Source organism: Rana temporaria, chromosome 5 (assembly GCF_905171775.1).
Source record: "Rana temporaria chromosome 5, aRanTem1.1, whole genome shotgun sequence".
NCBI lineage: Eukaryota > Metazoa > Chordata > Amphibia > Anura > Ranidae > Rana > Rana temporaria.
This window is the reverse complement of record NC_053493.1, coordinates 104,569,537-104,579,526: the sequence shown is the minus strand read 5'-3', so window position 1 is coordinate 104,579,526 and position 9,990 is coordinate 104,569,537. Positions and strand designations below refer to the sequence as shown.

Below are 9,990 nucleotides of genomic sequence, written 5' to 3'. Positions count from 1 at the left end.
TATTTTGAAAAGAAGTCAGAAATGGCAGACACATCCTTTTGTGCTTTAGTTTGCTGTATATCTGTTACATAGTTAGTCTGGTTAAAAAAATACTTTACATGCACATGAACTTTAATGGCATCCCAGTCTTAGTCAGTAGGTTTCAGTAATGAGTTGGCCCACCATTTTCAGCTATAACAGTTTCAACTCTTCAGGTTTAGGAGTGTGTCTATGGGAATGTTTGACCATTCTTCCAGAAGCACTTTTGTGAGGTCAGGCACTGATGTTGGAAGAGAAGGCCTGGCTCTAATTCATCCCAGGTGTTCTATCAGGTTTAGGTCAAGACTCTGTGCAGGCCAGTTAACTTCCTCCATCCCAAACTCACTCATCCAGGTCTTTATGGACCTTGCTTTCTGCACTAGTGCTCAGTCATGTTAGAACAGGAAGGGGCCATCCCCAAACTGTTCCCACAAAGTTGGTAGCATGAAATTGTTCAAGTTATGTTGGATGCCTTAGGAGATCCCTTCACTGGAACTAAGGGGCCAAGCCCTAAAAAACAACCCCAAACCATAATCCCCCCTCCACCACATGATTTGGACCAGTGCACAAGGCAAGGTCCATAAAGATATTCAGGAAAAGGTTGCTATAGAAAAAAGCTCTTGCTGCTCATTACAGTCAAGCAGCTTCCAAAAATAAAAATAAAATAATTCTGATTGGTTGCTACATACATTCACTTACTGAATTACCCCAAATACAATTGATTCTGATAGGTGCTATTGATTACCATCCTTCGCTGGTTGGTTCGCTGGCTAAAGTGGAACTAAAAGTTCTAGCATTCCTTCTAGCTGGACATAAAGCAGCGATGTTTCATCGGACTACAAAAAGAGCTACAGTACTGCCAGCCTCTTTCTGAAACTGGCCTATGAGACACTGAAATTTAGATGATAGCCACATTTTGATGTCAATCCTAGCAGCCTCCCCAGTGTAAAATAAGCACCTGCATAAGGAGATAAACATAGGCAACTGCTAGTTGTCTGACTAATCCAATCGTTTTAAAGAAGTCTGAAATTGAGAGAATTACAGGGGCTATTATAGTCACTGTCATTGGTAGAGTTGCCCATGACCCATTTTTTTTCCAGGAAAAGTGACAACTTTAGTCCTGAAAAAGACATAGAAAATGTGATGGAAGTCAGAATTCCTTCTTTCCAGGTATAGCCAAGCAACTAGCATTTTCATAAAAAGAGGTCAACAATGGTTAATTAATAATTTTTACATCTGTGTGAAGGTGCTGTTCCCTGGCCATGTGTTGGGCTTACCTTTCTCTCAGGGGAGCCCAGTACATCCATGGTGGGTGTCAAATTGAAAAGTGGTCAGAGATCAGCGAACTTCCATTCATCGATCTTTCCTGTGTTTTATAAACCCAGGAACACTTGATTCTGGGTGCTATTGGTTTCAGGGGTGTCAGCTGTGGCCTCCTTGTTGCGTAAAAAGCTGATCAAGCATAGTCTGTCAGCTTCGATAGACTGCAATAGATTAATATACCCCTGATATCAACTTAAAGAGAACCTGCGACCTTCACTATGCTATCACATAAGGGCTTGTCAGTTCCCCTGTGTTAGCAATAAGGTTAAAGAGGACATTCAGCCTACCACCTCATATTTTTTCTATACTCCCGCTTACTGGGTGGTGTAGGCACATTTAGGATACTCACCCAGCCCCTGGATCTAGCGTTGTCCCGCTGACATCCTTCTATCTATAGACACTGCTCAGTCCATTGCTGTCATCTTATTTGTGATGTCATCGAGAGGCTCACAGACTCTTCTGGGTTCAGCTGGCAGAGCCTCACTGTGACGCACTGCTAGGCCCGCTTACCTCCTACTCACTGCCAGGCCACGTTGTTTCCTAAAAATAATTAAAAAAAACACTCCCATATTCGTTTACTAGAGGGTTCGAGAGGGGGGACTTCACAAAGAGGGTGAAGATCCACTTTAAGTTTAAAAATATTTTTACATTTTGCCCTATTTATTAATTGTCAGCAACATTTCTGCACACAGCAAAGTTTTCACCCATCCATAGCAAAGTTTTCACCCATCCATCCAACAACCAACCTTCATTAATGTGTTTCACCATTCCTGGCTTGCACACAAGGATAGGAGAAGTCCCCTATCATTGTGAGCAAGCCAAGTGTGGTGAAACAGAGCAAAGAAAGTTGGTTCTCCAGTGGAGACATTGTTATATGCAGTCTCTTAGTTGACAATTATCAAATACGCAAGTGGAGCAAAGCGCGGAGTTCGGTTGATTCATTCTTACATATTTTTGATTGAGAGTGATGATGGACTATATTGGTAGCACCTGGATTGGTCATGTATTGAAGGGGTGAATCTTGAGCAGAGCTATGGATTTTGGTATATTTAAAAAAAAAAAGACTTTATTAAATTAATGAAATAAAAATTAAATTTTGATCAATAATTCTAGGGACATTATTCACAGTTAACTCTAAATTGTTGAGCTGGGTGTCACTTTAAATTCTACCCTACCATGCTATCGCGATATACATCTTCAGCATGGCACTCAGTTCGGGGGGGGGGGGGGTGTGGATGTCCTCCTGAGAACACATTTCCTGCGCACACATTGGGAAGTGTCTGCGATCGCTGTATGCCTTGAACACAGCAGATCACAGATCGGGGTATAGGGCCAAGCGCATCGGCCCTTTACCATATGATCAGCTGTGTCTCATTACAGCTGGTCACATGTAAATAGATTCACACATTATCGGCTATCCTTTTCTTACACAGAGACAGCATTTGAGGGAAGGAGAGCTGATCTGAGTACAGTATTTACACTGACGATCAGGGCACTGATCATCAGTGCAGCGTATCAGTGCCTATTGGAGTCCATTAGTGCTGCCTCATCAGTGCAGCATTGTTAGTGTTTCCTCATCAGTGCCCATCAGTGAAGCTTATCAGTGCTTATTAATGCCCCCTCATCAGTACCCATCAGTGCTGCCTTAGCAGTGCAGCATCATCAGTGCAAATCAGTGAAGAAAAAAAATTACTTATTTGCAAAATTTTATAACATAAACTAAGAAAAACTTTTTTCTAATTTGTTGGTATTTTTTCATTTATTTATCCAAACAAAAATGTATTTAGTCAAAAAAACTCCAAAAAAGCTCTGTTTCTAAAAAATTATTTAAAACAAATATTTTGGGTACAGTGTTGCATGACCGAGTAATTGTCATTCGAAGTGTGACAGTGCTGAAAACTGGCCTGGGCAATAAGGAGGTGAAAGTGCTCAGTATTGAAGTGGTTAATGTACAATTTGGAGTTCTGTATTTTTTTTTGCAATCTGGAGGCTTGATATATTTGGTAACTATTTACTCAACACAATCAATTTTTTTTATATTTTATCAAACATTTTAGATTTAATTAACATTAGCGTAAATATCATATATTGAAAAATTGCCACTATCCCTATTTTTTTGTACAGGGTCTCTGTTTTCGGAAAATATGTAATGTTTTGGGGTTTTAAAGTTGTTTTTATATTTTAAAAAAATCTTTTTTGAATGTGTGCACAAAATGAAAAAATAAAAAAGGCTCTGGCAGCAAAAGGGTTAAAGTACTGGGGTCAACTTAACAACTAGAATACTTGAGGTCAAGAATGGTCGCCACCGACTGTACAGGTTCATTCTTGGTCATGTTGGGGGGTTGGAAGTGAAGTGAACCCTTCTTACCTGTACCTCCTGGGTTCCCAGGATCGTCATTGCAGGTGTCAGATCAGTGAACATCCATTTACCAATTTCCTTTCTGCAGAATGAACCCAAAGGAAATCAGCTCTGAGTTCAGAGCTGTCAATCCCTGGCTGCTGGCTGGGACAAAAAGCTAATCAAGTTCAGTCTGGGCTCTGTTGGCTTCAACAGAATGCAGAGGTGACCCCAAACATCTCCTTAATGCCTTCATGACCAGGGTCAAAACAAACCTTGACACTCAAACTCAATTTTGCAACTTTGACATATGTTATTAAAAGTGTACATATCACAACTACTTTGTGTATCCAGGTGAATTGGGCAATTATTTGGTGGTAAAATGTTAATGCATATCTCCTAGGTTTTGTTTTATTGTGAAAAAAAAACTGGTCTAAAATAGTAAAAAAAATTGTAAAAAAAAAACGGAACCTTATATTTCTGTGCCAACACCAAAAAAATCCAAAATAAATTCTTCTATTCCTGATGATCGCAGCATCACTGTGTGTGTTATTTGTTCTTTGTATCCATAGTAAGGCCAAGAAACAATAGTAAAATATGTCATACAGTACATCCCAGGAGTCTTCAGGAGGGGAGAAGGGTTTTTCTTAGATAAGCACACCCTCCTGTTTGCATGTCTGAGCTAGGGGCAGATGGATTCCAGGAAGTAAGTGCTACATGAATCTTCTACCTGTACTCCATATAGTTACAACCAGAAATGCTATGGGATGTTTTTCAGTGATTTCTTAGTAAAAAAAAACATGGGGACATGGATGAATGGGTGAGTGTGCTTTGAATATTAAAAACAAACCAGTGTTTTTGGTGCTCAAATGCAGTGAAGTTCCACTTTGACCTCTAGATATGGAGGAAAAATAGGGTTCCCTGCCAAATTATAGTATATGGAGGGGAAATAGGTTTCCTTGTATAACAATATGTTTTTATTAGGATACACCTTCCATGCATTATCCCCCCTCCCGTCAGACGTAGAGCATTGCCACGAGGCAGTATGGTGGATGCTGTTGTTAGTGGACATCTTTTGTTACACTGAGTGGGTCCCTCTTAGCTGACTTTGGGATCCTGAGCTACCATTGCTGCATACAGCCATGTTGGTGTTACATCTCTGTCTCTACATCCTTTGCTGACATAAAGTTGCTCCAGTGTACCTCTAAAAAAAGGTACTTGCTACCCCAAAAAAAAATAACAAAATGTGTAATAAGGAGGGGGGAGATTATTTTAATGTAACATCCTAAATAAAAGTGAAGTTACGCTTTATGATACAATGGAGATCACACAAATATATAAAAATGTAGGACAGATAATTTATTGATACAAGTTAAAGATGTGGCACCTATATATCGGCCTCTGAAAATTATCGGCCGAAGATAGGGTTAGTGATGCCAATAGAAAACAAAAGGTGCCAATAACGGCCGCCGAAGATGATCTGCTGAAAATAAACTCATATTCATTTAAATTCATGATAATAATTAAAAGGTCGAATAGAATACAATATATATATATATATCTTAACTGTCCATATCAGTTTTCAGACAAGTGCATTCTGAATTTTCGGTTTCAGTCCCGAATTTTCATTTTGTGCACAACTATTAAAGGGTTTGTAACCCTACATTATGATTAAAATGAAATTGAAGCCTCAAAATATATTTTTGTGATGTATCTTTAGGCCGGTCATTTAACCACTTTATTACTGGGCACTTAAACCCCCTTCGTGCCCAGACTAATTTTCAGCTTTCAGCTCTGATGCATTTTGAATGACAATTGCGCGGTCATACAACACTGTACCTAAATTATATTTTTATCATTTTTTTTCCCACAAATAGAGCTTTTTTTGGTGGTATTTGATCATCTCTGCGATTTTTTTTTTTTGCGCTATAAACATAAACATTTTGAAAAAAAAACACAATATTTTTTACTTTTTGTTATAATAATATCCCAATTATTTTTAAAAAAAATAAAAATTTCCCTCGGTTTAGGCTGATACGTTTTCTTCTACATATTTTTGTTAAAAAAAATCGCAATAAGCGTATATTGATTGGTTTGTGCAAAAGTTATAGCGCCTACAAAATAGGGGATAGACTTATGATTTTTTTTTTTACTAGTAATGGCGGCGATCTGCGATTTTTTGGTCAGGACTGCGATATTGCGGCGGACATATCGGACACTTTTGACACAATTTTGGGACCATTCACATTTATACAGCGATCAGTGCTATAAAAATGCACTAATTGCTGTATAAGTGTGACTGGCAGGGAAGGGGTTAACACTAGGGGGTGAGGAAGGGGTTAAATGTGTATCCTGGGTGTGTTCTAACTGTGTGGGGGGAGGGGACTGACCGATGCTGTGTCCCTATGTATAAGGGACACGGATCGGTCTCCTCTCTCCCTGACAGGAAGTGGAGCTCTGTGTTTAGACACAGAGCTCCACGTCCCTGCTGTCACTGCCGATCGCGGGTACCTGGCGGACATCGCGGCCGCCAGGCACACGCATCGGCTCCCGAGCGATGCGCCGTGCAGGTTGTTTTCCCGCTGTGCGCCCCCAGCGCCGTGCACAGGGAATGACAACAACAGGACGTCCAAAGACGTCCACTCGGCACTTGAGAGCCGCGCTGTGGATGTCTTTCGTCCATAGCGCGGATCCCAAGTGGTTAAAGCGGGAGTTCACCCATTTGTTAAAAATTTTTTTTTCTCCCCTTAGATTCCTGCTCGTTCGGTCTAGGGGAGTCGGCTATTTGTATTAAAATATGAGCCGTACTTACCCATTTTCGAGCTGCATCTTCTTCCGTCGCTTCCGGGTATGGGTCTTCGGGAGCGGGCGTTCCTTCTTGATTGACAGTCTTCCGAGAGGCTTCCGACGGTCGCATCCAGCGCGTCACTCGTAGCCGAAAGAAGCCGAACGTCGGTGCGGCTCTATACTGCGCCTGCCCACCGACGTTCGGCTTCTTTCGGAAAATCGTGACGCGATGGATGCGACCGTCGGAAGCCTCTCGGAAGACTGTCAATCAAGAAGGAACGCCCATTCCCGAAGCCCATACCCGGAAGCGACGGAGATGATGCATCTCGTAAACGGGTAAGTACTGCACATATTTTAAAACAAATAGCCGATTCCCCTAGAGAAAATGAGCAGGAATCTAAGGGGAAAAAGTGCCCTCTAAGGGTGAACCCCCGCTTTAACTCCTGGCGGCTCTAATACTCTGATCCAGTGCTTCCAATCTGACAGGCAGGCAGGGGAGAGAACTGTGGATGACGGAAGCATGTAAACTGACCACGGTGTCAAGGCTCAGCAGCCATGATAAACTGTGGTCAGTTTACAGGGGGAGGGCAGAAACTGGCAGGATCTGCCAGGAAAATGTACAACTTTCAAAGAGGCAGGTTAGACAGCACAAGCACTGTGCTGTCTAACCTGCTATAAGGGAACCGGATATCTCTTTTTTTTAGGGTTACAAACACTTTAAGAAACCATTAGCTACAATGTAAAGAATGGGAAATAATCTCACATGTCGCCATATACAGGCGTCTATTACCACCACTAGGTCACCTGTATAAGGAGACATGTAATCAGTTTTAGTGCTTCTCAATGTTTACATTTGTGGTTTTCCTATATCAGTAAAATATTTGTTTTACATTTTTATTTGTAAAACAGTTTAATAACACCTTAAAGTGGAACTTGATTCTCCCAATAAACATTGATTATTTTGATTCCTCATGCTGCTAGTATTAGTAAATAGATAGGAAAATAGTTATTTGTTTGAAACGTTTTTTTTTTTTTTACATTTCTTCAGTTATGTCCTGTTTTTTTGCCTAGGCAAATACTGTCATACATGCCAGGAGTCATCAGGAGGGGTTTTCTCAGATAATCACACCCTCTCCTGCATGCATGCCTGAGCTAAGTGCAGATGGAGTTTAGGAAGGAAATTCTACATGAATTATTTGCCCATACAAGTGGCCAAGGTCAGAAATGCTAGGAGGGCGTTTTTCAACAAAATAAAGCATAGAGACATGGATGGATAGGTTGCTCTAAATATTAGAAATAAATTAAATAGTGTTTTGCGTTTGTGGTGCCCAGATGCAATGAAGAGCTACTTTAAAAGTTGCATATTTGGGCTTTTTTTCCTTTATATATATATATAAATTTGGGATGAGTCAATATTTTATTATGGTCCCTCGCGCTCTCTCTTTTCTCTGTCGCTTTTCCTGAAAAGACAATGAGCCCAGTAAAGGAAAAGGTCCCAATCTCTGCAGGATCTGAGCCATGTAGTCTTTATCTCTGCCAGAACTGAGCCCTGTAGTCCCTATCTCTGCAGGAACTGAGCCCTATAGTCTCTATCTCTGCAGGAACTGAGCCATGTAGTCTCTATCTCTGCAGGAACTGAGCCATGTAGTCTCTATCTCTGCAGGAACTGAGACCTGTAGTCCATATCTCTGCAGGAACTGAGCCCTGTAGTCCCTATCTCTGCAGGATCTGAGCCCTGTAGTCCCTATCTCTGCAGGATCTGAGCCCTGTTGTCCCTATCTCTGCAGGATCTGAGCCATGTTGTCCCTATCTCTGCAGGATCTGAGCCATGTTGTCCCTATCTCTGCAGGATCTGAGCCATGTTGTCCCTATCTCTGCAGGATCTGAGCCATGTTGTCCCTATCTCTGCAGGATCTGAGCCCTGTAGTCCCTATCTCTGCAGGATCTGAGCCCTGTAGTCCCTATCTCTGCAGGATCTGAGCCCTGTAGTCCCTATCTCTGCAGGATCTGGGCCCTGTTGTCCCTATCTCTGCAGGATCTGAGCCATGTTGTCCCTATCTCTGCAGGATCTGAGCCCTGTTGTCCCTATCTCTGCAGGATCTGAGAACTGTAATCCCTATCTCTGCCAGAACGGAGCCCTGTAGTCCCTATCTCTGCCAGAACTGAGCCATGTTGTCCTTATCTCTGCCAGAACTGAGCCATGTAGTCATTATCTCATCCCGAATAGAGCCCTGCAGTCCTCGCACAGGTCCCTATCTCTGCAGGAGCTAAGCCCTTCAGTCCCGCACAAACACATGTCTCTATCTAGGCCGGAAGTGAGTGGTCCAAGCAGAGGTCTCCAGCTCTGTAGTCCCCGCACAGGTCCCTATCTGTGCCGGAAGTGAGCCCCAGCCGTGGTCCAAGCACAGGTCTCTAGCTCCGTAGTCCCCGCACAGGTTCCTATCTTTGCAGGAGACGAGCCATGCAGTCCCCGCACAGACACAGGTCCCTATCTGTGCCGGAAGTGACTGGTCCAAGCACAGGTTTCCAGCTGTGTAGTCCCCTATGTGCAGGGACTGGTCCCCATGGTCCCGGCGAAGTTAGTTATGTGTCCGGTGAGGCGGCCAGTGAAGGGGTTAAGCGGTGGTTGGATCCTCCTCCTCCTCCGTCTCCGGAGTGTCAATGTGTGAGCTCCGCCAGCCTCCCCGGCCATGCCTTTCCGCCTCCATGCAGCCGCCCTTCCCCTCGCACTGCTCCCTCTTATTCTGGCTATTGTGTATAATCTCCGCGCAGCCGCCTCACTCTAATCAAGAAGATTAGAGATTCTTGCGCGTCCGGAAATCCCAATTCCCCCCCCCCTCTCTTCTTCTCCCCCTCCTCCACCCTGGTACACCCCCTCATCCATCTCACCTCTCACCTGCCTGCTAAAAGTCCCCTATGGACCGTCCTCCTCCCCGGCCGGCCCTTTTCCCGTCTCCCCTCTCCGTTCTTCATCCCCTGGCCGCTGCCATTGCTCCCAGCCCGGCCGCTCTCCTCCTCCCCCTCTCATCATGTCTCTCCTCCTCCTCCTCCTCTGTCTCTCTCCCAGGACGTCGGCTGATCCGGGGCCGCCAGGGAAGGGCTTGGGGCTGCGGGAAGGGAGCCGGTGGCCTGCCTGCTGTTATTTTGTATTAAAATGAGGAGGAGGAAGAAGAAGCAGCAGCAGCACAGCACCGGAGGCATCCGCAGCAGCAGCAGCAGCATCCTTATTAACGAGAGCGCAGAGAACGGCGGCAGGAGCAGGAGGAGGAGGAGGAGTGATGAGTCAATACAACTAATAATTTAATGGGGACACACAAAACGCAGAGAGAGAGAGAGAGGAGAGAGAGAGGCGGCTCTGGACAAACACAACAGACACACACACACTGTGCTGACACATCGGAGGAAACAACAAGACCAACACAACAACAACAAGACCAATATACAAGACCAATACACAACAACAAGACCAATACAACAAGAAGCAGAAGAAGTCATGGTGCCCATTTTTGAATAATGCATGAAGA

At 43.6% G+C, this 9,990-nt stretch overlaps 1 protein-coding gene across 9 annotated transcripts in view; it reads left to right on the top strand.

Moving 5' to 3' along the window:
- Positions 1 to 9,142: 9,142 nt before the first annotated feature.
- SATB1 (SATB homeobox 1) overlaps positions 9,143 to 9,990 on the top strand; it is a 137,817-nt gene continuing 136,969 nt past the window's right edge. For 2 of the 9 annotated variants that reach the window (XM_040352966.1, XM_040352965.1), the window contains exon 1: positions 9,143 to 9,990. This exon is cut by the window's right edge and continues 626 nt beyond it. The gene's annotated coding sequence lies outside the window, so the exon portion shown is untranslated. The other 7 variants (XM_040352969.1, XM_040352964.1, XM_040352967.1 and 4 more) reach the window with 6 other exon arrangements.